Source organism: Equus caballus, chromosome X (assembly GCF_041296265.1).
Source record: "Equus caballus isolate H_3958 breed thoroughbred chromosome X, TB-T2T, whole genome shotgun sequence".
NCBI classification, from domain to species: domain Eukaryota; kingdom Metazoa; phylum Chordata; class Mammalia; order Perissodactyla; family Equidae; genus Equus; species Equus caballus.
The window spans coordinates 97,095,084-97,120,974 of record NC_091715.1 but is presented as its reverse complement, the minus strand read 5'-3'; the positions used below and the strand labels follow the sequence as shown (position 1 = coordinate 97,120,974).

The 25,891-nt window shown below is 37.4% G+C and overlaps 1 long non-coding RNA gene across 1 annotated transcript in view; it reads left to right on the top strand.

Annotated features, from left to right (window-relative positions):
- The first annotated feature begins 21,345 nt into the window (after positions 1-21,345).
- Positions 21,346-25,891, top strand: part of LOC111771457 (uncharacterized) — a 51,910-nt gene continuing 47,364 nt past the window's right edge. Inside the window, exon 1 of the long non-coding RNA XR_011434586.1 lies at positions 21,346-21,521. This is a non-coding gene — a long non-coding RNA (uncharacterized lncRNA). The remainder of the gene's footprint in view (positions 21,522-25,891) is intronic.

Sequence of the window (25,891 nt, the reverse complement as noted above, 5' to 3'; positions counted from 1 at the left end):
GGCTCAATAAATATGGGACAAATTTGAACATAATATACAGATAAATGAATATATATTTATATACATATACATGCTGTGAAGATGTAACTGCACATACACACACACACTGTGAACACAAACAATATCTCCGGAAGGATATACAAGAAAGAAAGAACACTGATTTCTGAAAAAAGGGGTTGGGTAGCAGGGGAAGAAGGTAGAAAGAATATTTTTCACTGTATGCCCTTTTGCACTGTTTGAAATTTGAACCTTATGAATGAACTCTCTTTTGCCTAATGAAATAAAAGAACAATTTAAGGTAGATTTCATAGCATGGTTTTTCCCAATTGTAGGACCGGGAAACATATGTTTATTTTTAGAAATATTACAATTTCCCCAAACTCTCCATTTTTCACTATTATGAAATGTTGACAAAGTTCTTTAAAATGCATGTGTAGGAGTCAGTGGACCAATGAGAAGGACAGAGCCCCAGGTCCTTAAAAGAAGCTTTGCTACAATAAGATGAACATGTACTTGGAAATCAGGGGCCTGAAACACTAACACAATTCAATATATATTGATAAGTGAACAAGAAAAAATGAAATCACAAAGTTAAATATGTAGCATTATCCTATTTACATTTTAAAACATCTCTGTGTGTGATGTATGCATAGAAAAAATCTGGAAAGGGGAAGCTTTCACATTTTATTTTTTTAACTTTTTTGGAAATAATTTCAAGCTTAAAGAAAGTTACAGGAATAGCAATAGTACAAAGAACAACCACATATCCTTTACACAGATTCACACATTAGCATTTTACTCCACTGGCTTTATTGTTGGCTGTTTCCCACATACATATACATCTCCATATATTCACACACGCACACACAGATATATATATACACATAACATTTTTTTTCTGAACCATTTGAGAGTAAGTTGCATAAAGCTCTTTATCCCTAAATAGTTCAGTGAGCATTTCCTCTAAGTAACAATATTCTCTTACATTACCACAGCAGAGTTGTCAATGTCAGGAAATTTAACCTTGATACAATACTTCTTTTTTTTTAAAGAGTGGCCTAGAGCTAACATATGTTGCCAATTTTCTTTTTCTTTTTCGCTGTTGTTCTTCTTCTCCCCAAAGCCCCCCAGTACATAGTTGTATATTCTAGTGGCAGGTCCTTCTGGTTGTGCTATGTGGGACGCCGCCTCAGCAGGGCCTGATGAGCGGTGCTATGTCCACACTCAGGATCCGAACCAGCCAACCCCGGGCCACGGCAACAGAGCTCATGAACTTAACCACTCGGCCACAGGGCTGGCCCCCGATACAATACTTTTATCTAGTCTACCGAACATATGCCAATTTTTTAGCTGACCTAATAACTTCCTCTGTAGCGTTGTATCATTCTGTGTTTTTCAAAGAGCATAGATTGCTTCTATCATTTGAAAACTATTTTAATTGTTTTAATTATCTAGGGAGCTAGGATAAGCCAAATACCATCTCAAGATATAACTTCTTTGGGGATTAGGTAAAATACCTTGAAATAATTACTTCTCAGAGTCACCATACATTTATGGGGCTTCTGGAGGACTGCTTTCTTTTCCTAGAAAGCTACTAGTTGCTTCTAGCTACTTCATATTCCTTACCGAACACCAGCATGACAACTGGTACTAAACCCTGAGACAGCCTGACACTTAAAGGGCCACAGACAAGAAAAGTAGTATTTCTTTATCAGTACCCCCTGCAGTCTCTCAAAGAATCTTCTAGTCACTTCAGGAATGATCCTTAACAGTTTGTTGGGGTTTTTAAAAATGTAATTCTAAGAAGCTAGTTCTGTTGTCCTGACACATTAAGTGTGACGTTTCTCCTTTCACGAGAAAAGAAGCCTTAGCCCTCAAAGGAGTACCGGAACCCAATCTTTCAAGTCTTTTTGTCAAGTCCTTGTAAAGGAATTTTCCCCCATTCTCCTTTAATCCCTACAGTGCTCAAGCGGCAGCACGAAGGCAAAGATGTTTGAGTAACGCGCTGGATCAGTGTCCTGAACGCAATCACTGGAGGGCCAAGCAAGCGAGGGAACCAGACAGAGAGGCGAAGCAGCCACAGAGCTTGGGAAGTGCAGGTTCCCTTCAAAAAGGCCGGTTTAGATTCTTATAAGAGTACGTAAGTATTGTTTACAATTAACCACAGTCTCAATTCTTAAATCTTTAGATTTTAAAGGAGCTATTACATTTTTTCTAAAATAAATAAAACCAATTATTGACTGCAACATTCAGAGATGAATTTAGCTTCAGTAAATTTTGCAGGGCTTAAAGCTCCTACCACATAGGCACTTTATTGAGCAAAATAATTTTTAAAATTTATTCATAGCATCATTAAGAATGTGTTTATTGAGCTGTTTGAGGATAATCAGTAAAATCACTAGCCATTTCTCCAAAACTTTACATCAGAAAAGTGGAGACTACCATCACCAAAAGGCACTATTATCACAATTTAAAACTCCATACGTATAGCATATATTAGCTATTTTCATTAGGAAAATTATCCTATTATCTATACAGCATATAATACAGATTAAGGCCATTAGGGCAAATTTTACAACATTATATTGATAGAAAAATAAATTTGCATTTAACCACCTACAAAGTACTCTACCGAGCCATAGCACAGTGGGTACTGAAAGTGGGCAATAATGTTGAAAAGCGACTGAGCACTTATTTCTGTCTTCAGTGGGAAATGGCAATATATAATCAGAAGATTTCCCAGCATTAGTAAGACAGTCCACAGTAGGGGGGTGGGGAATGGAAGCAAAAAACAGTCGACTGGAGTATGCTGTAAGACACTTCTCAAGACCAAGAACATAAGACCTGGAATATTAATAAGTTTTACATTAAAACAGCCCTGTAGGTGGAAATGGCGCATGTAGTTGACTGCTCTTCCTCTTCCTGTCTTTCCCCCAAGCTTTTCGCCGGTGCTTCTGACCTTAATCTCAATCAGGCAGCAGAAAGAAAGGCTATGAGGAAGGGGAAGTTAACTGATAGAAAGTCAGAAGTAGAATATTGAATGGTATTCTAAAAAGGCCTGTTTCGGATTTGAGGAAATTTGTTTTCCTCCTAACAGTGACTAAAGTGCTGCACATCAAATCCATGGACGTTAGTACACTAAGATAAGGGTAAGTGCTGAGGTCCTGAGAGAGACAGACAGAGAGCGAGAGTGCACAGGCCCAAAAGATCAAGGATACCTAGATGAGTATAAAGACCATATGGAGTTCTACAGTGTTTTTACTTGTATAATCGCCCTCTTGTCACACCATCCCACCGCTACCACCATCCCATAAAATATTTTACCACAGAAAAAGAGAAAGAGCTCTTCAAGCAAATATTTCTCAGCAGAACTGCTGGAAGATGTACACCACAAGCCCTTAAAAATTTGATGATAGAATCTGAAGAGGGACAAATTTGCTTAATCATTACATTCTCCTTTCGCTTGAGGAATTTTTGTCATGCTATATATTAGAAGGATATCAGCCACTACCCAAATCCAGACAGTTAAAATGATTTTATAGAATTTACACAACAAGATCAGGTATTCAGGCTTCTTTTCTTCAACAAAACATATAAATATTTTAGCAAATGAAACATAAGTATTTGCTTTCAATTTTAAGCATATGATTTTTTAACAATTTCCACCAGTTTAGCATAGCCTCAAATACAGAGCATTTCAAAAAATTTCTCAGGAGAATATTTAAAGCATGTCACAAATGAAAGCAACTTAAATATTTGGATTGCATATTCAACGGTGTCATTCTCTTCTTATTTATTTGGAGACTGACTGGAGTAGATTAAAAAGCTTTTCTGAATTTTCTGTTTCTAACTAAATTCTCATTTCGGGATGAATTAAGACAAAGGGAGGAAAAACTAAAAGTTTTATCACTTTACCACTTCAATAACATATGAGGACTCTCAATCTACACTCTAAATCTAAATCTAGCCACAAGTCCCTGTTTAAATTAATTAATTTAATAAAAATAAGAATTCATATCCTATGGCACACTAGCCTCATCTTAAATGCTCAATAGCCGCATGTGACTAGTGGCTGTTGTAAAGGGCAGTGCAGACATAGAACATATCCAACTTCCCAGAAAGTTCTACCAGGCATTTCTACTCTAGATGCTTAAGTGAATTTTAACGATCAGTGAGTAAGTGTTGTTTGGAGCCTCATTACAAAGTATACATTTCTTTAAGGATCCACTCTTGTCCTAGTGTTTATTACTGCTGGCTGTGGAGGAATGATTTGGCTGCCCATATATTGGAAAATTTGACTATCCACAATGACAAACACAGAGAATATTGCAAAGAAAATGAAAACAAGGTATCCTTTTGCCTATTATAATCTATATTTTTCCTAAGAATATTGCATGACGATATTATTTCAAAATATATAAGTATTAAATGTCAATTAGCCGAAATGTTCAAGAAATAGAGTACTTTGATCGAAAGAATTGTTATCTGATGTTTAAGTAATAGCTTTTCAACTTCAACACACGTACTGATAATGTTTCTGAAACCTATCAGCCCATTTCCCTGTCTTGTATTCTCAACAGAATTGAATCTTCCTTTGAAGACTTACAAGCTTGCAGGGCCTCAGGCTCATCATACCGAACATCAGCGACCCCGCAGAGGAGCATAGGGGAACAGCCTCGGTCAGTGTTCACTCTAGGATACACCCTGGAGGTGGCATGTGTGATTAAATATCTCATATGTAGCTTATTTTTATTATAACTTGCCCCTTTCATCTAAAAAGTTGTTTCAAAGAATGTTTTAAAATGTTTACACAAGATGAGATTTCTGGCAAGTGGGGACATGTTCATTTGAAATTTTGTTAAAATTAGAAAGCATAATCATCATAATTATATTCCAAAAATAGATCTTTAAACTTATCAAAACACCACATGATATGTTTTAAGCACTTAAATTTTAGCTGCAAGTTAAATTTTCAATTTTTTCATTTAAAAAATTTGATTTTTTTCCATATTAGAAGATAAAAGCAGAGAAAATGATATCAGAGAAATACGGAATAATTCTTTCATGAAGTTTGATAGAAGAGGCTTATGATAGATTATTATCCTAGTTTGAGAATATTTCCCTAGATGGAAAATAAAACATCAGAGGAGATTAAAAGGAAGTAATAGAAGTAAAAAAAATAAATAAAAGTTATCAATTACTTCATTCTTCTCTTGCCTAGTTGCCCGGTCCCAGCCACTGAGCCAGAAATAGAAGTCACGTAGAAGGTTGAGTGTGTAAACTCTCCCTCTGCCACCCGGCTGCCAGAATCAGCTTATGGATGAAACACAATGAAACACACTCCCGTTGCAGCTCAAAAACGAGAGAAGCTTGTCATATTTCTTCTTGAATTCAAGGACAAAACTTCCATAACAACAACAAAAATATTGGAATGCTCTTTCCACTCCGCCTATATCACCCAACACTTCTTTAAACTGTCCTCTTCTGGAAATACTGTACTGATCTTCCAGTCTAGATAATCTTTTTCTCCTCTGAAATACTAAAAGATTTACTGACTATATGATTCATTTAGTATTTATTAATTCATTGCCTTCCAACGTCTTTTTAAATCAATTTTATTATTTTTCTGATCATAAAATTAAATGTGCTGTTCTTAAAAATATAACTTACAGCAAGTTCTAAAGGATAAAATAAAAATCAGCCATAATCCAACCACTAGGAAATAGTCTCTATTAGGACTTAGATATATTTCTTTTTCATTTTTATACATTATAAATGTATAACTACATTTTTTTGTTTCTAAAACTGGAATGCATTCTGCTCATCATCATATTTTTCATTTATCGTTACTGCATAAACACTTTCCCATGTTTTAAATATTTTTCAAAAATGAGTTAATGGGAATTGTACTTCCAGTAGGAGTGAGTAAACTCTCAAGATTATCATCTGACAAACTAAAATTATGTAGATTTGAGAGAGGAGTCAAAGCTTGGAGGGAGCAACTGGCGTAGAATAAATTTCATGTTTTCAGACGAAAGAAAACAAAGAGAATGAATCACCAGCAGATCCAAACTACAAAAAATGCCAAAGAAAGTTCTTCAGGTGGAAAAGAAATGACGTCACAAAGAATCTTAGATCTTCAGGAATGAAGGAAGAGAATCAAAAAATTGTAAATATTTAAGTGAAAATAAAAGAAATACAATTTATCAAACTTGATAGGATAAAACAGATATTTTTTTCAGAAAATAGAGGAGAACAGAAATCCTGCCAAATGGTTGTATAATGCTAGCATAACCTTGATACCAAAACCTAACAAATCTATTACCAAACAAAAAGAAAATTAAGACCAGTATCTGTCATGAATGTAGATGTAAAAATCCTTGATAAAATACTAGTCAACCAAATCCAACCATATACTGAAAAAATAACACAATAATTGTTTGTTTTATCCCAGGGATGCAAGGTTACTTTAACATGCAAAAATAAATCAATCTAATTCAAACAATTAACAGATAAAGGAGAAAAAAAATATGATTATTGCAATAGATGTAGAAAAAAACTTGAGAACATTTAATAACCATTCATGCTTAAAAACAAAAAGAAACAAACCAGCAGTAAACTATAAATACAATAAAAAACCTCCTCAATTTGATTAATGATGTCTATTAAAAAAAAGAACTAAACCAACAACATACTTAATGGTGAAACATTAAACACTTCTGCCATTATAGTGATAGTCTAAACTTTTGCAATAACGCAAGAAAGAGAAATAGAAGACATAAAGATTGGAAAGGAAGAAGTAAAACTGTTTTTATTTCCAGATGACATAATTGTTTATTTAGAAAATTCTACAGAATTTACAAAATAATTAATAGACCTAACAAATAAATCTAGCAAGCTCACAGAATACAAAGTAAATATCCAAAAATCAATTATACTTCTGTATACTAGCAAATGAGAGGAAAATGAAATTTTAAAAAAGTATTTGACGATAGCCAATCTCCCCAAATATAAAAAATTTAGGAATAAATCTAACAAAACAAATGAAAGATCTCTTCACTAAAACTACAAAACCTTGTTGAGAGGAATTAAAGACATAGAAATGGAGAGAGCCACTCTCCTGGACTGGAAAATTCAATGTTGTTAAGATGTCAATTCTCCCCAAATTAATCTGTAGGTTCAACACAATCCAAATCAAAATTCCAGCAGAGATTTTTTGGTACAAATTGCCAAATTGATTCTAAATGCATATAGAAAGGCAAGTGGCCTAGAGTTGCCAAAGCAATTTTTAAAAGAAGAAGCAAGTTAGAAGACTCGTACTACCTGATTTTAAGACTTACTATAAAGCAACACGAGTGTGACATGGAGGAAAGGATAAATATACTGATTAAAGGACAAAAAGTAGCCCATAAATAGGCCCATATAGATGGACAAAATATTTTTCAACAAAAAAGTCAAGGCAATTCAATAGAGAAAAGAAAGACTTTAAAACAAGTAGTGCTGGAACTCAATATATACATGGAAAAAAATTAATGTTGACCTTTACTTCAACTCATACTCAAAAATTCACTCAAAAGGGATTATACACTTCAATATAAAAAACTAAAAGTCTAAAACTTTAGAAGGAAAAAGAAAATCTTTCTGACTAGTAGGCAAATTTATGGAGTAGGCACATTTTTTCCAACAAGTCACAGAAATCAATGACCTTAAAAAATGTATTAAATTGGACTTTATCAAACAAAAACTTTGCTTTTCAAAAGACACCTTTAGGAAATTAAAAATACAAGTTACAAACTGGGAGAAAATATCTTGCAGTACTTACGTCTGACAAAGAACTTGTATCCAGATTGTATAAAGGGATCTTACAAGTCAATAATAAAAAGACCCCCTCAAAAAAAATTTAAAGTGGACAAAATATGTGAAAAGTCACTTCACAAAAAAAGATACAGAAATGGCCAATAAGCACATGAAGAGATGCTCGACACAAGATATACCACTAGAAACATATTAAAATGACTAACACCAAAAAAAAAAACCAAACAAGTTTTGGTGAGGATATGGAGCAACTGGCATTTTAATACATTGCCAGTGGGAATTCAAAATAGTACAATTTTGGGGCTGGCCCCGTGGCCGAGTGGTTAGGTTCTCAAGCTCCGCTGCAGGTGGCCCAGTGTTTTGTTGGTTCGAATCCTGGGCGCGGACATGGCACTGCTCGTCGGGCCACGCTGAGGCAGCATCCCACATGCCACAACTAGAAGGACCCACAACGAAGAATATGCAGCTATGTACCAGGTGGCTTTGGGGAGAAAAAGGAAAAAAATAAAATCTTTAAAAGAAAATAGAACAATTTTTTTGAAAACAATGTGACAGTTTCTTAAAAATATATACATACATCTATTATAAAACTCAGCCATTTCACTCCTAAGTATTTAACCAAGTGAGATGAAAGCATATACATACAAAACCTGTGCATAAATGTCAATAGTTGCTTTATTTGCAATAGCCCAAAACTTGAAACAACTGAAATGTCCTTCAACAAGTCAACAGATAAAGAAAATGTGGTATATTCATATAATGAAATACTACTCAGCAATAAAAAGGGATGAACTATCAGTACACCCAACAAAATCAATAAGAAAATAATAGTGCTAAATGAAAGAAGCTAGCCAAAAAGAACACGTACAATATTATTGCATTTATATGAAACTCTAGAAAAAGCAAAATCTAGAGGGATAGAAAGTAGATCAGCGATTGCCTGGGACACACAGATGGAGGGATGGATTGCAAAGTGGCATGAGCAATCTTTTGGCGGTGACGGAAATGGTATGTATCTTGATTGTGCTAATATTTTCATGGGTAAATATAACTGTCAAAACATCAAATTGGGCCGGCCCAGCGGTGCAGCGGTTAAGTTCACACGTTCCGCTTCTTGGCGGCCTGGGGTTCGCCAGTTCGTATCCCGGGTGAGGACGTGGCACCGCTTGGCAAGCCATGCTGTGGTAGGCGTCCCACATATAAAGTGGAGGAAGATGGGCACGGATGTTAGCTCAGGGCCAGTCTTCCTCAGCAAAAAGAGCAGGATTGGCAGTAGTTAGCTCAGGGCTAATCTACCTCAAAAAAAGAGACTCATCAAATTGTACAATTTTAATGGATATAGTTTACTTTGAGTAAATTATGTCTCTCTACAGTTGATTTTTTAAAAAAATAAACAGGATAATGGTTGAATAATATTTTAGCTTTTGTATATAATTTTTCAGTCAAAACTATATTACTGGCTATTTGGGGGAATACTTTTAGTGAAAATAAATAATATCAAATATTCAAAAGTCTAAACATTATATGAATACAATCCAGGGATGCACCAGAAAGAATTGCAAGACTGAGATATACCACTTGGAGAACCAAATGGGGTGAGAAAGCAATGTTTTGGCCAAGATGGTGACTGCCAACAAAACGAGCTAAGGTCCTATTTCCCCAGCAGCAGTGAAGAACACTCTGACAAGTACTTTACTCAGCTATCTGTATGCCTCATGTATAGAATGGCTTAGATAGGATTTTTGCTTGTTGGTTTATATAGTCCTGGGAATGCCAGGGTGGCAAATGTGGTACTTGACAATTAGTCCATGACACAAATTGCCCCGAAAGAATTTATGAATGATTTTAGAAACTGTGGTAGTAAGTAGCCCTATTTGGAGGCAGAGAGCTAACATCCTACTTTATAAAACCTAGGACTCAACAAACCTCATTAGCTGTGTCCCTGACATCACCTAAACTTCTTCTTAAAGGCTCTTCACTATTTGAGATGAATTGGGTGACAAAATGGCTTCTCCCTGAGCTCCTTGGAAAAGGAAGACTATAAATCCGAGGTTTTGTTTGTTGTTCACTGGAAAAAGGCAGATCTGTTTACTCTTTCCTGGCACTTGTGGAAGCCTCAGTTCCCTATAAATTAGTCGGTTACGTCACAGAGGAACAAATGGACTGAAGAAGAACATCAAGGCTATGAATCAATGCTCCAAAAGGTAATTTCTGATCGCAAAATTACGTGCTCATCACAGTCTTGCCTTTTCATCACTCTTTCCCCCACTATTTTCCTTTCCTTTTTCCCAGGATAGGCACCAGATATTTTTTAAACCCTTCTTCTTTCCTAATAAACCATCTCAAAATATAGCTCACCCAGTTCCCAATTCCATTAAATTTTTTAATAGCACTCAATACATATGGATAAATACTCTTCATTTGAGGGTCTCTACCCATCCTTCATTGCAACACTATATTGATGACAGAAAATGATCCAGATGAAGAAAAGAAAATTGCTGATTTAACTATTTTTATTTGTTCTATATAGAGATGTTGTCTAAAGTCATGGCAACAAAAATATTCCAAACAGTCCATTATATGATCAGATGAAATTTTCAATTTCTAAATGTTTGGATTTAAAGTAACCAAAAGTTGCCTAAATTTGGATACTATTTCTTTAAGTGCTTTAGTCCGAGTGTTGTTTTCAAATAATCAATGTTTAACTTTTAAAATTGAAGAACAATTTTCTCGCAAGATGATAACCATCCTAGTGTACTGAATTTCCACTCCACTACTTGCTATTATACTTTAACGATGTCAGTATTTAGTTTGCAAATTAGTGTTGGATTTATTCAATAGTAATCAGACACTTGAAGCTCTTGTAGAGTTTTGGAATTTGATTAAAATAGAGAATTTACATTTTTTTGTGTTTCCACTTAGATACAGAAGCATGAAAGAGTGTTCAAAGTAAAGTCCAACAGTGTTAACAAAATCCTTTTGGTTTCACTGCTGATATTATCAGTCTACCCTTGCAGAATGTCAACTGCTAAACATATTCCATCCCTGGACTGGCACCGTACTAAGAAATTGACTTTACCATCTGGCTTTCTAGCATTTTTATCAGGTCTTTTTAATTATGTTCAAATCGGTGATCTCCACCTTTCCCTGCTTCTACCTTTTCAGTGTCATTAAGACTGAGCTCATTTCCAGCGCACTGCAGTGTGCTCAAGTGGAACTTGAATTGAATAGTATTTTCCCCCAGGTTTTCACACCTTACATATGCTAGCAAAAGTCACATTATGCTTGCCCAGTAGTGCATATAATTCAATTTTTGTTTTATTAAGATATGAAGATGACCATTGCATTAAAAAGCCAGGCAGCCTTAAGAGACCTAAATGAAAAATGGGACCATAGTTAGAAAAATTAAAGATCTCTGCAAGGTAAGGACAAAGAAATGGAAGGCACTGAAATTTGGCTCTTGAACTTAAACTGCCGAAACAATGCGTATAATAGAAATATTAAAACATTTTCAAGTTAAACCTACTGCTGTACTCTCTTACAAAAATACTTCCACAGGGTCCGCGAGAAGATAAAAAATTGGTCCAATTTAGTTATGTCAAATCTCTTCTGTTAATTTAAAATGATCCCAATTCAATAAAAGTCTAACCTCTGTGACAGAAACCTGGTCGGGCAACGGGAGCTCATTTTTCCCTCTGTCTGCGGCAGGAGAGCTGACTGGAGGTTGTAATATAGTTACAGATTAATACAGATTTTCTTGAAGAGAAAGTATAGAGCAGTCATTCCAATACAGTAAGCTTACTATCTTCATAATACTCCCCTCAAAATGGTCTCATATTCAAATAAAATTGATTTCCAGGGAAGCGAAAGGGTAGTTCCTTAGGGTGGAGGCAGAGCATACTCAGTTGGATTTCTAAGAAGCATCCAGAGCATTAAGGATTCTTATTCACTCTTTGTTCAAGCAGATGCCTATTTTTTTTTCCCCAGTGGCTACATCAAGATGAGCACAGGAAACTCAAACAGGACCAAAATCCTGGCTCCTTGGAAGGGTGGGTCACAGATCTTAAGTCCCTACCGTGCCAACCTGTTCTATAGGTAGCCTGGAACAATTGAGCAGACCAGAGCTTTCATTCGCATATAATCTGCCACACATCAATAGATTCAGCTGTAATGTTAAATTCGAACTGATGATTCCGGATTTCAAAGGTGGAGGACTTGAAGGGTTTGCACCCATAGTGATTTTCTACACGAAGCTGAGGTTTAGACTGAAAAAAACTGACCAACAGAGCCACTACTCGGGAATTCTATGCACGTTTTTCTCCTAAGTGGTTCTAAATACTGCCTAGGATCCTTCTACATGAGCCTTCAAGGCTGAATGTCCCATTTCTCTTTCGAATATCCTACCCGCTCCCTAGCACAAAGGACGCTAGTTTTGAGAAGCTGTGTGGTGCAACACCTGTTCACAGTGACTTCAGAAGTTTGGGGGTGGGGGCGTCCACATTCAGATTAAAATAACACAAAGGGGAAATCCTATACCCACGAAAATGATTTTTCACTGAGTTTTGCTCACCAGAGTGTAACTGCCCACAGTTTCTGGATCTTCTGCTCTCTAAGCACTTTATAAATAAATGTATCCTGCAGGAGCTGCAAACTTTCATTTTCATCTTTTCGCTAGGTGGGGGACAGGGTGTCATTTTGGGGCTAGCTTCAACTTTCATTACTCTAACCAATAGCTACAGTCTTTGCTAGCAGTTTAAGTGACCCTGAAATAATTTATATATTTTTAGAATCCTCTCCTAAGGCAGTCGAGCCAACCACAGATTATTAAATTCATTGAGTTTTTCCTTTTTACACATTTTCTTACTGCAGATGTGCTAAACCATTCAGCAAAAAATGTGGGATATTGCAGAACAAGTAGAGACCTGCAGAGCTGTAATAATTACAGGATAATATAGAACTAAAATAATTCTTCTAAATGTTGTGGTTTAATATCATCTGTTCTTTTCTGCCGCATTCCCGGTAGAACAATTGACTCAATTTCTCCAGGCACAAATCTTTTATAACCTCTTCTTAACTTTCTGAGGTCTTCTTCTGGGAGGACTATATCCTGTAGCATGCCTCCCCCCTCAACTGAAATAGTCAGTCACATTTTAACCCACCAGGCCTTATCTGTCTATCTCTGTCTTCCAGTAGTGTTTTTAAGAAACAGTCTTAGCGAGAGGGATAATTTAACAATCTAAGTAACACATTTTGACAAACTTTCCCTTCTCTGAGTCACAAGTTCAAATTCCTTCAGGGATGATTTCTCAGTAGATGAACTTAGTAGCACAATGAGTTCAAAGAGGAACGTCTTCAGAAGGGCACAGGGAATATGGCATTTCCTGAACCCTAAAGATCTGCATCACCCACCAAAAAGCATTTCTAGGGCCTGGCTAACAATCAAAGATCTTAATCTCACGTTTCAGATACTAGATATGACATGATAGCCTTAAAAAGAAAGGCAACCACTTTCCCGTGAGTTCCCTGTTTGTTTCACTTGGCACAATTTGTTACTCTTCCCTGGCGAGTAGGTAATTACAAGGCTTTTGTTTCACAGACCAGCTATCTAATAATATTTCAGTATAAGTTTCTGAGTGAAGAAGTCACCTTGTGATTTGTAGTCATGCTGGCCATAAATCTTGGTCATAGGTTAGGAATGGACTCAAAAATGTGTCAATAATTCATGTTATGCTATGATATCTCATTTAGCTATAATATGATAAAGTGTGGCAGCTGCAGCCTGTGACTAATCATTGTCTCACAATGAAGCCTTCCTATGCGGAAAGCAAGATTTCAGAGAGTCTGCCATAGGAAATGAAGCTTTTTACCCATTACACAAAGTTGAGGTGCACATTCAGCTCAGATTTTTGAGAGATAGCAGAGGTTGGAGGGATGGCTCTACGGTGTCTGAGGTTTTTCTGGTTTCGGATTTCAGATGACTAATCATCATAACCCTGCTGGATCAATATTACTATTTTCATTTTTCAGGTAGTAGAAAGCTAAGGCAAAGATACTTTTCAATGCTTCCATGAAAAATGCATGGAAGAAGTAAAATGAGCGTGTGTGTGTGTGTGTGTGCGCGACTTCTCAGATTATCCACATTTTGACAATCAGAAGTAGCAAACAGAAAAGCCAGTTCTCAGACCAGAAATATGAGGGGTGTGAGAATTTGACGTCTAGCCTATCTTTACTGGCTTTCCTCTGTTTGAAACCTAATGTGTTGGTTCCAGCTATACAGTGTGCCAAAATGCATAAAAACATTTCCGATATCCAGAGGAGCTTCATATCCATCGATCAGGGTTTATATATTGATTTGTGGCTATGAGAGACCGATTCTTTCCACCTCTCTCTGTTGTAATGAAAATGGAATGTATACTAATTTGAACTGAAAGAAGATATGTAATGGCAGAGGGTGTTGTGTGTGTGTGTGTGTTTGTTTTCCATTTTGGTCTCAGAATGTCTCAGAATGTCAATTAATTCATGCTATTTGTTAATGATCACAATAATAGTGCAAGCTGGACCTGATATTCCCTGAAATCATCCTAAAATCAAAAGGTATGTTTTCAGGATCTTTGTTATATACCCGTTCATTGTAGATGTTTGAGCCTGGACATCCACCTGAAAGGAAATACAGATATTTTCAGGCTTATAGGAGTTAGACACACACATAGACACACACACACACACAGTATATAGCACTTATACATTCCTGTCATAGGGATGTTTATCAATTTCAATCCAAGGTAAAACAAAGTTATATCACTTCTGCTCGATAGAAATACATAATTCAAAACTGAATGATGCTAAGAACATATAGAAAAATGGAAAGAAGAATTAAACAAGTCTAAAAGCGAAATATATGAAAACTAAGATGTGGCAGATTCTTGGAAGAGGTGGAGTTTGCAGCGTTTTTTGACTGATGGTAGAGAAACAGCTTGTTGAATTGGGGCTAGAACAATATTCCAGACACTTGGTAGAAAAAGGCTTCAAAGTTAAAAGAGAGGCTTTAGAAACTAGAGAGAGATGACTGGCAAAATGGACGCTGAATAAAGGTGGCCTGTTAGAAGGGGCAGGAACACTCAGGAGGGTAAGAAGACAAATTAAAAGAAGCTGAAAGGTATCTAAAGAAGTCAATTGGCCAACCTCTTTGCTTCTGGTCAAGATGAAACCTAAGCTATAGCTATCCCTTGAAAATGACAAATACTCAAGTTCTTAGAGTTTTACAAACTTGTTTCTTTATCAGAGCAGGTAATTTCAATGGTCTCCCTGGTTTCAAGCTTTTCTGATATGGTTTCTACCAACCTAAATTCTTCTACTGTTATCATCTTAACTTACTTTAGAGGGAAAATAGAAATCAACAAATTTTGTAGAATAATCCTCTGAATTCTCAGTCATGAGAAAATTTACCTTGAACTCCTAAAATATAGATTATAAGTCAGGATTTTATTCGGTTTCAATTACTGTGAAAATTTTGTTTAGATCCGAAATTAAGCAGTCATATATTACATCTTTCTGTCTTATTTATCACCAAATTGCTAATTTTATTCTTCATTTTCTAAGATGATGTTATTGGCATAAGTAGATTTCTCTTGGTTTGGATGTGACCAACACTAGTAGTGTGAGACCCAAAATCCTTTCCTCATTTTGCCCATCTGAAATGTGATCTTGATATGTCGTTTGCATCATGTAAATCCTGAAAGATGCTGTTTCTTTTTGTAGCTCTGCTCTTACTTTTGGCATCCAAATAAAGAATGTATTGAGCTTTATATTTCAGTTCGAATTGCTTTGCCTCAAATATTCACTGAGCACCTGTTATGTGCTAGGTACTGTTCTAGGCCTTAGAGATGTAAGAACTCTGGTCCGAGCCATTATTATCTTTCATCTGGACAACTGCAGCACCATTCTAAGTAGTTTCTCTGCCTTCAGAATGGCTTTCCTCTAATCTTGTCATCACTCTGCAAACAAAGTGAGCAATCAAAAACAAAAATTTAATTGTGCCACTCTACCACTTAAAATTTTCAACTGGCCTCATTTTGGAGTCTCCAAGATAAATTCTCAATACCTTACCTTGGTTTCTATGGTCTTGCACAATCTCCATCCTCATTCTACACCATTCCATACTTAGATTTCAGATATACTAAATTTCTTTTACTTCCTCAAGAGCTCCGCATGGTGTTACCCAGTTCAGATATACTAGCTCTTTGCCTGCTCAATCCTCCTTCTTTAGGCTAACTCCTAGTCTTCTTCAGATCTTAGCTTAAAGATCACCTTAGTGTAGTGTCACTCCTGAGTTCACAAAGTGAGTTGTGCAATGTCCTGCCAGGTTGCCTTGCTTTCTGCTTCCGTAAGACTCCAATACTCCGCAATTGTGATGCTTGGACTGTCATAACAAAATACCACAGACTGGGTGGTGTTGTCCTTAAACAAATAGAAAGCAAGTTATGGGTTTATTCAGGATCAACAAAGAATTGCAATTCAGGGTCTGCAACCACGGTGAGCCAGGTGCAAGTCCCCAGCGCCAAGGGCAGGAGAAGCTCTCTTACAGAGGGGAAGAAGAAGCTGGGTGGGCTATTGTAAACAAAGAGTCCATTGGAGGACTTGACAGTTCAAAGTGCCATGGCTCTTCACTGGCTGAGTTGTGACAGTCTCTCATTGGCTGGGCTGTTGCTGGGCAAGAAGAGGAAGTCTTTCTTCTTCCTGTGGGGCTCTGCAATTGTTGTAGGGTATGAAAGCTCCTCCTTCTGGCCTCCTGATTCTATTTTAAATGGAGTTTCTGTTTATTAATTTTCAAATTTTTCCCTTTTGATCGAGATCTTTCTCTAAAAGCACTGCTGATCAAGAGTCAGGTTTTTCCAATTTCATCAGTCTTTTTTCCCTTGATGCCAGGAAGGACCTTTCCTTGGCATCATGTCCACATTGGAGGGAAAGTGCACAGATTGGAAACCTACTGAGTTCACATTCCAGTGATATGGAGGAGTAGGAGGGAGAATTCTTAGGCATTCTTTCTTTTCTGAAGTTCACATGTTATCAAGTTCATAGGCACTGGAGATCATCTTAAGTGTCATCATCAAAGGCTTGGCAGACAAACTTCGAACAGGCCTGGTCCAGACACCTTGGGAAAGCTATCTCATTAGATGTCATCTGCTTCAATTCTGGGAAATTTTTACCCTTAAGTCACCAGATGATGTGCAGGCCCAGTCAGGGTTTAGTGCTTTTTTCAGGCGTGTCACATGAATCCATGAGTCTATTCCCTAGAGTTTTGTGGCAGAAGGATTAGTTAACAGTACCTGATGGGGGCCTTTCCAGGAGGTTGAAGAGAGTCCTTCTGGAGATGTCTTTTCCAATAATTGAAATTTCCAAGGTATGATGCTTGAGGTCTTCATCTCTCTGGAGTGCACTGTGAAAAGATTGCTTTACCAAAACATGGTTATTCTTAATAGGAGTAATTAGGCCTTTACAATATTGGAGTATATCTCCTTTTATCAGCTGTGAGTCAAAAGAGGCAGGAGCCAAATTTGGGCATCCTGTGACTATCTCAAAGGGGAGAGTTTATGAGTTCCAAGGTGGGGTGAATCTGAGATTTAGAAGGACCAACAGCAATGCTTTTGACCAAGGTATTTGGAGGGTCTCTATAAATTTTACCAGTTGAGTCTTAAGAATGTTGTTAGTACATTCTACTAAACCAGAGGATTAAGTATGGAAGCTCATTGAAAGTGCTGCAAAACCTGCCAAACAGGGCAGACTTGTCAAAGTACCTGACCAGTAATATGGGTTCCTCGATCACCATGAGGTTTAAGAGGAGTTCCTCAGGTAGGGATAATCTTTTCCAAAAGGACTTTAGCCACAGAAAATTCAGTAGCCTGTCTGAAAGGGAAGGCTTCAGTCCAGTGAAAAAACATACAGACCATGACTAAAATTTATTTATATCCATGAGATGGGGGAAGTGCTATGAAATTCATTTGCCAAAACGTGGATAGTCCATTAGACAGTTTGAAATGTCCAGGAGCAGTATGAATGCCTGTTCCCTCGATTGTATTTTGGACAAGTGGGACAAGTGAAGTAGGTACTTTTTGTGATCTTATTAATATTTCTCCACCAACGTCGATTCATTAATGCTACCGTTTTGTCAGCAGACCAATGGTTTAATGCATAAACAGTGGTTGGGAGTGGGAATTTTAGAGTCTCCAGTAGGTTTGGGTTGTTATTTGGTCCAAACCAGAGCTTTCTCTTTTTACCAAACCAATAATTGCTGAATTTCCACTCTTGTTTTTCCTTTTCTGAGCCAATTGTTGGGTTTCTCTAGCCAGTTTCTCTAAGTTATTATTTAGGGAAATATCCCTTTGGACCATGACAGAGGTTTGGCTGTTGTTGATTCCTTTAAGGGCAGCATTCCTTGTGGAAGTATCAGAAAGGTGATTTCCCTTAGCTCCCAGAGAGTCAAATTTAGAATGCCCCAGGATCTTAATAATAGCTAAAGCAGCAGGTAAAAGTATAGTATCTAATAATTCCTGAACATAAGGGCCGTTTTTTATTTCCACTAGAAGTGAGGAAGCCACATTGCTTCCACAACATCCCAAAATCATGGGCTATTCCAAAAGTATATCTACTATCAGCATAAATGTTGACAGTTTTGCCCTTGGCTAAAGTACAAGCTCACGTAAGAGCATATAATTCAGCCTGTTGGGCCAAAGTAGCCATAGGTAAAGGTGCTGCCTCAATGATATCAGAAGGAGTTGCAGTAGCATACCCAGCACAGTATTTGCCATTGTCACCTTTTAAATGAGAACCATCAGTTAACCATGAGAAATCAGTGGTACCCAAAGGAGTTTCCTGCAGATCATCATGGGGAGTTAGGACATGATCCATCAGTGTTAAACAGCCATGAGGGACTTCGTCAGTAATGGAAGGGAGAAGAGTAACGGGGTTGAGGTTATTACAGTGTAGAAGAGTTATGTGAGGAGCAGTTAACAAAAGGATTTCATAGGAGGTGAGATGGCTGACTGAAAAATGTTGAGCGTGATGAGAATTCAGGAGGGCTTTCACAGCAGAGGTACAAAAATAGTTAAAGGGGGACGCTATAATGATTTTCTCAGTGGCCCTAACCAAACGGGAAGTGCCAGTAATGGATCCAAGGCAAGGGGGTATCCCCATTCCACAGCGTCCAGTAGCTGGCTATAATACCCTATGGGTCAATAGTAGTCCCCATGTTTTGGGTGAGTACCCCAAGAGCATTCTATTCCTTGTCATATACAAAAAGGAAAAAGGGAATCTGATCATTGAGATGTCCAAGGACAGGCAGATTCATCAACTTCTCCTTCAAGGCCTTAAAGGCTACGTTGCTCAGTTCTTCCTGTAAAATTGGGTCACGGTTGTTGTTCTTTAGTAAAACATACAGAATTTTGGCCATAAGAGAGAAATTTGAAATCCAATTTCAGCAATAACCACCTAGAGAGATAAAACCTTGCAGTTGGTGCTTAGTTTTGGGTTGGGGGAAATTTAAGACACCATGAAATCTATCTGGATCTAGGTGTAGCCCATGTTCTGATAGCAGATCTCTAAATATAGAACTTGGGTTTGGGCTAACTGCGATTTCTCCTTGGTGACTTTATGTCTCTTTAAGTCTAAAAGCTTTAGCAAGTGGATGCTGTCTTCCTGTGAGGAGACTTGGGAGGGAGAGCAAAGAAGCAAATCATCCACATATCGCAACAAAGTAGAAACCCTAGGGACATTTATAGTATCTATATCAGCCCTCAGGACTTACCAGAAATAAGAAGGACTCAGTAAAATCCTGAGGCATTACTGTCCAGGAATATTGTTTGCCTTCCCAAGTAAAGGCAAAAGATATTGGCTAGCTTTAGCAAATGGAATACTAAAGAATGCACTGCATAAATATATTACAGTAAAGAATTTGCTTCCAGTAGGAATGGATGTTAATAGTCCATGAGGGTTAGGAACAGCAGGATGTCAAGGGATAACAATGTTGTTTATTGCTCAGTAGTTTGGGACAAACCCCCACTCCAGCCCTTGGGTTTTCCACAGGTAAATTAGTATTACAGGGACTGATAGGAGGGAGTGGGGAGAGGTTCAAGGAAATGAGAGGTTTGGTGAGAGAGTTAGTATGGGTAAACTGAGGCCATAGAGGAGGTGTAAACAGTATAGAAGGGAAGGAGAAAGATGGCCCTGGAGGTGGGGTCTGAGCATGAGGAGCCAGGGAGAGGAAAAAGATGATGCCAGAGGAGAAGAATACGAGGCTTTGGAAACCATATTCTGTTTCTTTGTTTGTTTGCCTCTGTTAATCTTAAAATTTTATTTTGCAAACAGACAATTTCAGACTCCTGATAACATTTGGAAGCCTTAAAATACCAATAAAAGTAGGCATTTCATTCAGTTTTGGAAATTTCAGAGCTATGGTTGTCCAATGGGTTTCAAGAAAAGTAAGTTTTGGGAGTTCAAAATTCCCCATAATGACCATTGGTGTTCTAAATTACTTTTGGTTAAGTCAATACATTTCGCTAGAAATGCACATGAGGAATGACCATGCTTTTTAAACATAAAATTAGCCAGGGTCTCTGTAGTGAGGGCACCCTTAAAATATTTAGATGACTGAGATCCCATTTCTCAGAGGTTTTTCTCTAGAGTAAAAGAATAATGTTTAAACAGAGTAAACAGCTCAAACTGCTTAAACAGCTTGCAACTCAAACAGCTTGAACAACTCAAACATCCTGCAGGCTTAACACCAGCACAGTTCTAAGGGAACAGCCTAATCCTGAAGGAGTCAGGCCAAAGGCTGAACAGCACAGTTGCAATAGAACAGCTCAGTTCCAAAGGAATCAGGTCGAAGGCTGAACAGCACAGTTCCAATGAAACAGTTTGATTCCAGAGGAGTCGAACCCAAGACTGAGAAGCCAATTCCAATGGAACAGCCTGATTCAGAAGAGTCAGACTGAAGTGCCAACTGAGACAAAACAAGGCCTTAACCAGAAAAGGGCAAAGCCTTAAAATGGGTCCCAAATAAAGCCCAGAGAGTTTCAAAACACAAAGAGATTGGAAGCTTGGATCCAGGAGAAAGACTTACTCTCAAACCCCAGGGTCAGTGAGAAAAACAGCAAGCTCAATGGGCTCTTTTGTGGGTGCCACACTTGTTTGTTCAGCAGCCTTGGAACCATTGGGAGGTCTTCTCTGGATCCTTGTATGAGCAGGAAAATGTTGTCTTTAAACAAATAGCCAGTTATTTCTCCAGAAAAAATGGGTTTATTCAGGATCAGCAAAGAATTGCCCCTTGGGGTCTGCAACCATGGTAAGCCACGTGCAAGTCCCTAGCAACAGGGGGAAGAGAAACTCTTTTATAGAGAGGAAGAGGAAGTTGGGAGGACTATTGTAAATAAAGAGTCCGTTGGAGAAATTGAGAGTTCAAAGTGTAGGCGCTCTTCATTGGCTGAATTGTGCTAGTCTCTCATTTGCTGGGCTGTTGCTGGGCAAGAAGAGGAAGTCTTTCTTCTTCCTCTTGGGCTCTGAAATCCTTGTAGGGTATGAGAGCTCTCCCTTCTGGCCTCCTGACTCCATTTGAAATGGATTTCTGCTTGTTGATTTTCACAGTGGCTTAAACAACAGAATATTTTTCTCACCGTTATGGAGGCTGGGAAGTCCAAGATCAAGGTGCCAGCAAGGTAGGTTTTATTCTGAAGCCTCTTTTCTTGGCTTGTAGGTGGCTACAATTTCTGTGTGCTCACATGACCTCTTTATGTGGTCGAGTGGAGAGAGAGAGCTCTGGTATCTCATCCTCTTTTTATAAGGACATCAACCCTATCAGATTAGTGCTCTACTCTATGACCTCATCTAACCCTTATTACTTCCTTATAAGTCCTATCTCCAAATACCGTAATGTTGTTGATTACGGCATCAACATATGAACTTTGGAAGAACACAATTCAGCCCATAGCATGTAACAGTGGTTACCTTTTATTGTTAAGGCATATTTAAGATCTGTTTTGCCTCTTAAACTGTAAGCTCTGACATAGTAAGAACTCAGTAATTACTTTTGAATGAGTAAAAAGGAATAAGACCTGGTCTCTGCCCTTAAAAACAAATAAATCTAGCTCATTAATTAGGCATAAGTAAAACTGGTTATAATATAGCATAGTAAACTTGATTATAGATAATTGTATGAACAAGGTACCATTGGAAAGAATCATTAATTTGTTAATTCTGCCCTGGATGAGGGTGAAGATGGGGTGGGAGTCAGAGTCAAGGAAGGCCTCACAAAGGAGGTGATATTTGAGCTGGGCTTTAAGAGGAGAAGACTTCTCTATTGCTTTGACTATCTCTATAATTTAGGTATGCTTCCAAAAAAACAAATCTGTAGTGGCTCTTAAATGTGTATTTCCAATGAAATACTGGGTTGTGTTGCACAGGCTACTTCCTTGGGCTTATAAATCCACACTGTACAGCATAGTAACCACTAGTCACATGTGGCTGTTTAAATTTAAGTTGATTAAAGTTAAATAAAAATAAACATTCAGTTACTCAGTAACTCTAGCAACATTTCAAGTGCTCAATAGCCACATGTGACAGTGCAAATTACAGAACATTTCCATCATTGCAGAAAGCATGCTATAAACAATGCATTCATTCATCTAATAAATTTGTATTAAGCATCTACTATTTGCCTGATACTGAGCTAGATGATGGTGTGCACAAAGAAAAATATGACAAGATTTTGGACTTCACAAAGCTCACGCTAGTGAATTGGCCCTCCTCTGTTTCTAAGTGGTTCATGATAACTTCCATTTGCTTATTTTTGTAAACTTCAAGATTACTATTTCTAGAAATGTGTAGGCTGCTTGTAGCTTGTTGAATTGAAAGTTTCTCAGATGCTCAGAAATCAGAAGCATGGCTATGAATGAAACTTTGAATAAATCCATCCCTTACTAGGTACTCATCCTATAATGAGTACCATGGAAAATACACAAGAAATATAAGATAAAATATCTTCCTTCTATGAGTTTATAAATTAAATGAAATGTTGAATGTAAAATGAATTTATAAAACATGAATATATTTCTATTACTAAAGAAAAATTGGGGAGACCGGATTCACATAAATTTAATGAGTAGAGAATGATAAAAGACAGTATACAATCAAGTGCTGGAGTATATAATATAAACTTATAAATCCTATACAAATTCAGAGTTGAGAAAGAACTACATGAAATAAAATGGTCAAGAAAGACTTTGGGAAGGAAGTGATGATAGTAGTCAGGAAACACTATGTTACAAGTGATGGAAAACCAACTCAAACTTTCTTCCACAAAAAAGGGGGATTTATTGATTTATGTAACTGGAAAGTTTAGGTGTGGACTTCAGATACAAATGCATCCAGGGAATCAAAATGATCACCTCACTCTGCTCTCTCTCTCCATCTGTCAGCTCTACTTTCCTCCATAGTGGCTCTATTCTTAAGAAGGCTCTTTCCTCATGGTAGCAAGATGGCTACCAGCAACTCTAGGCTTACATCTCACTCATTCAGAAACCCCAGTAAGAAGATAGCCTGTACCTCTAAGTCATTCTGTTTGGGTTGTATTATTATCTGTGAACCAATCTCTTAGCCAGGAGAAGGCAATGCTCTGATTGCTCTGATTGGTCAAGCCCGTGTCAAAACCTCATCGCAGAAGAGGAGGGGGGAGGACTGAGAGTTGGGTAGGTGTAATCCCACAAAGAAAATCTTGGAAATGTATTAAAGTAAGAACAACCAAAAACAAGGGAATGGAAGTTAGATAAATAACTAAAGTCTAATTCAAACCAGGCCTTGAGGAGAATATCAAATTTCTTCCTTCCTCTGATAGAAAGGTGAAGTGGGTGTCCAAAGAAAGAGAAATAGAATAAAGACACAGAGACAAAAATGAGTGTGCCATCTCCAGAGAAGGAATTCGGTTTCATCACATGGGAATTTATCAGAGAAGAGATTTTATGCATTTGGCTTTGATTTATCATCTTTAACATACCCTGGGCAAAAGCTTTCTTAGTCTTGGCTGATCCAGTTAACACAACACAAAGCAGAAACAGGACAATAAGCAAATCAATTGGTAAAATTCATATCTGCCCCTTTCTATCTGATTGCTTGCTTTTCTACTTGATGTTTTCTATTTCCTGACTTGTATGTGTTCCCTGAAGTTCATATAATCAATTAGTGCGAATGTTTCTCACCAATACTGCCATCCATCCTCTGACTTCCTAGATCCCAAAAAAATTTTATTTTTAAATATAAGTTCTTAACATTTGGGATCAGCCAAACCCCACAGCAGTAAAGCATGACACATGTCATCACAGATTAACCTTAGCATATTGGGCAAATTGTCAGAGCTGCCAATGTTTCTCAGGAGCTTCAAGAGTCTAGTTCTGTTAATGGCATTGGATACTTTAGTGAGGCCTATACAAAACACATAAATATCTCTATGCCTAAATTTGTGCTATAAAAGGCATCTCACACAGCCCGGAATGGTGAGAGCAGTCTGCTCCAGACACAGAAAATAAGGGGGTTCATGGTCTGTAGAAAATTTACAAACAATAAGAAAACAGACTAAAAGTCAGTCTGCTTTTTATTATCACCATGAACCTACATTTTAAGCAATGTCAGGGATAAAATGCTCCTCTGGGAAAAAAATTCTTTGATTGATCTGTTATGATTTCTCAACCTCGCCACTATTGACATTTTGAGCTGGATAATTCTTGTTAGGGGGTGGTGACTGTCCTGTGCATTGTAGGATGTTTAGCAGGATCCCTGGCCACCACCCCCTAGATGCCAGTAGCACATCCCTCCCCAGTTATGACAATCAAAAATGTCTCTCAACATTACCAAATGTCCCCTGGGAGGCAAAATCACCCCTGGTCGAGAACCACTGGTCTAAGTTCAAAACAATTGCAATGATTACTATTAAGATTTAATAATATGTATTTTATTACTTTTAATAATAATACTTATTTCTGTTACGTCATAATAAACATTACATTGGATAAGGAAATTAACTCGAAGAACGTTCCGTTATACACTTGGCCTTCGACACACATGGATCTCTCTATGTGCATTCATTTCAAGAGGAAGTTCCTAACACTTTAGAATCATTTGAGCTCGCTTTTGGTAGAGTTAGTATCTCCAACCCTTGTGCTTCTGCATATTTCGATATTTAAATAGTAGCTTCAAAATAAGCAATGATAGCACAATGATTTCAACAGCAAAGAAACTGCATCTGAACTGCTTTGATACTGTCATTCTATGTGACTAATGGAATTTTTTATTAAAAGAGTGAAACCGAGGGAAAGCTGTAATGTATTGTTCCTTAGGTATTTGGATTCGGTGTTTTGGTATACTTGGTTTGGTATTTTCGTGTGGTAAGCGGAAATTTTAGTTGATAAATGAACTATTTTACTGAATTTGAATGATACATTTAAAATTAAAATTTATCTTTAACTTCTCATTGAATTTTTTAATTGTTATTACACTATAACATTATTACTTTATTGTTTACTATTGCAGCACACCAATATGTAGGTGTAAGTTTTTCCCTTAAAAAATACATTAGTATAGGGGCCAGCCCAGTGGCACAGCAGTTAAGTTCACGCCCTCCGATTTGGCCGCTCAGGGTTCGCTAGTTCTGATCCCAGGCGCAGACCTATACATGGCTTATAAAGCCATGCTGTGGCAGCATCTCACACATAAAGTAGAGGAAGGTGGGTGTGGATGTTAGCTCAGGGCCAGTCTTCCTCGGCAACAAGAGGAGGATTGGCAGCAGATGTTAGCTCAGGGCTAATCTTCCTCAAAAGAAAGAAATAAAGGAGGGAAGGATGGAAGGAAAGAAACAAACAAAGAAACATTAGTATAAATGAAAGTATTAATCTATTACCTTTTTCTTTATAAACATAAATGTTATAAACTTCCACTTATAAGATAAGTACTATGGATGTAATGCATGACATAATGGTGACTATAGTTAACACTGCTGTATGGCACATTTGAAAGTTGTTAAGAGAGTGCATCCTAAGAG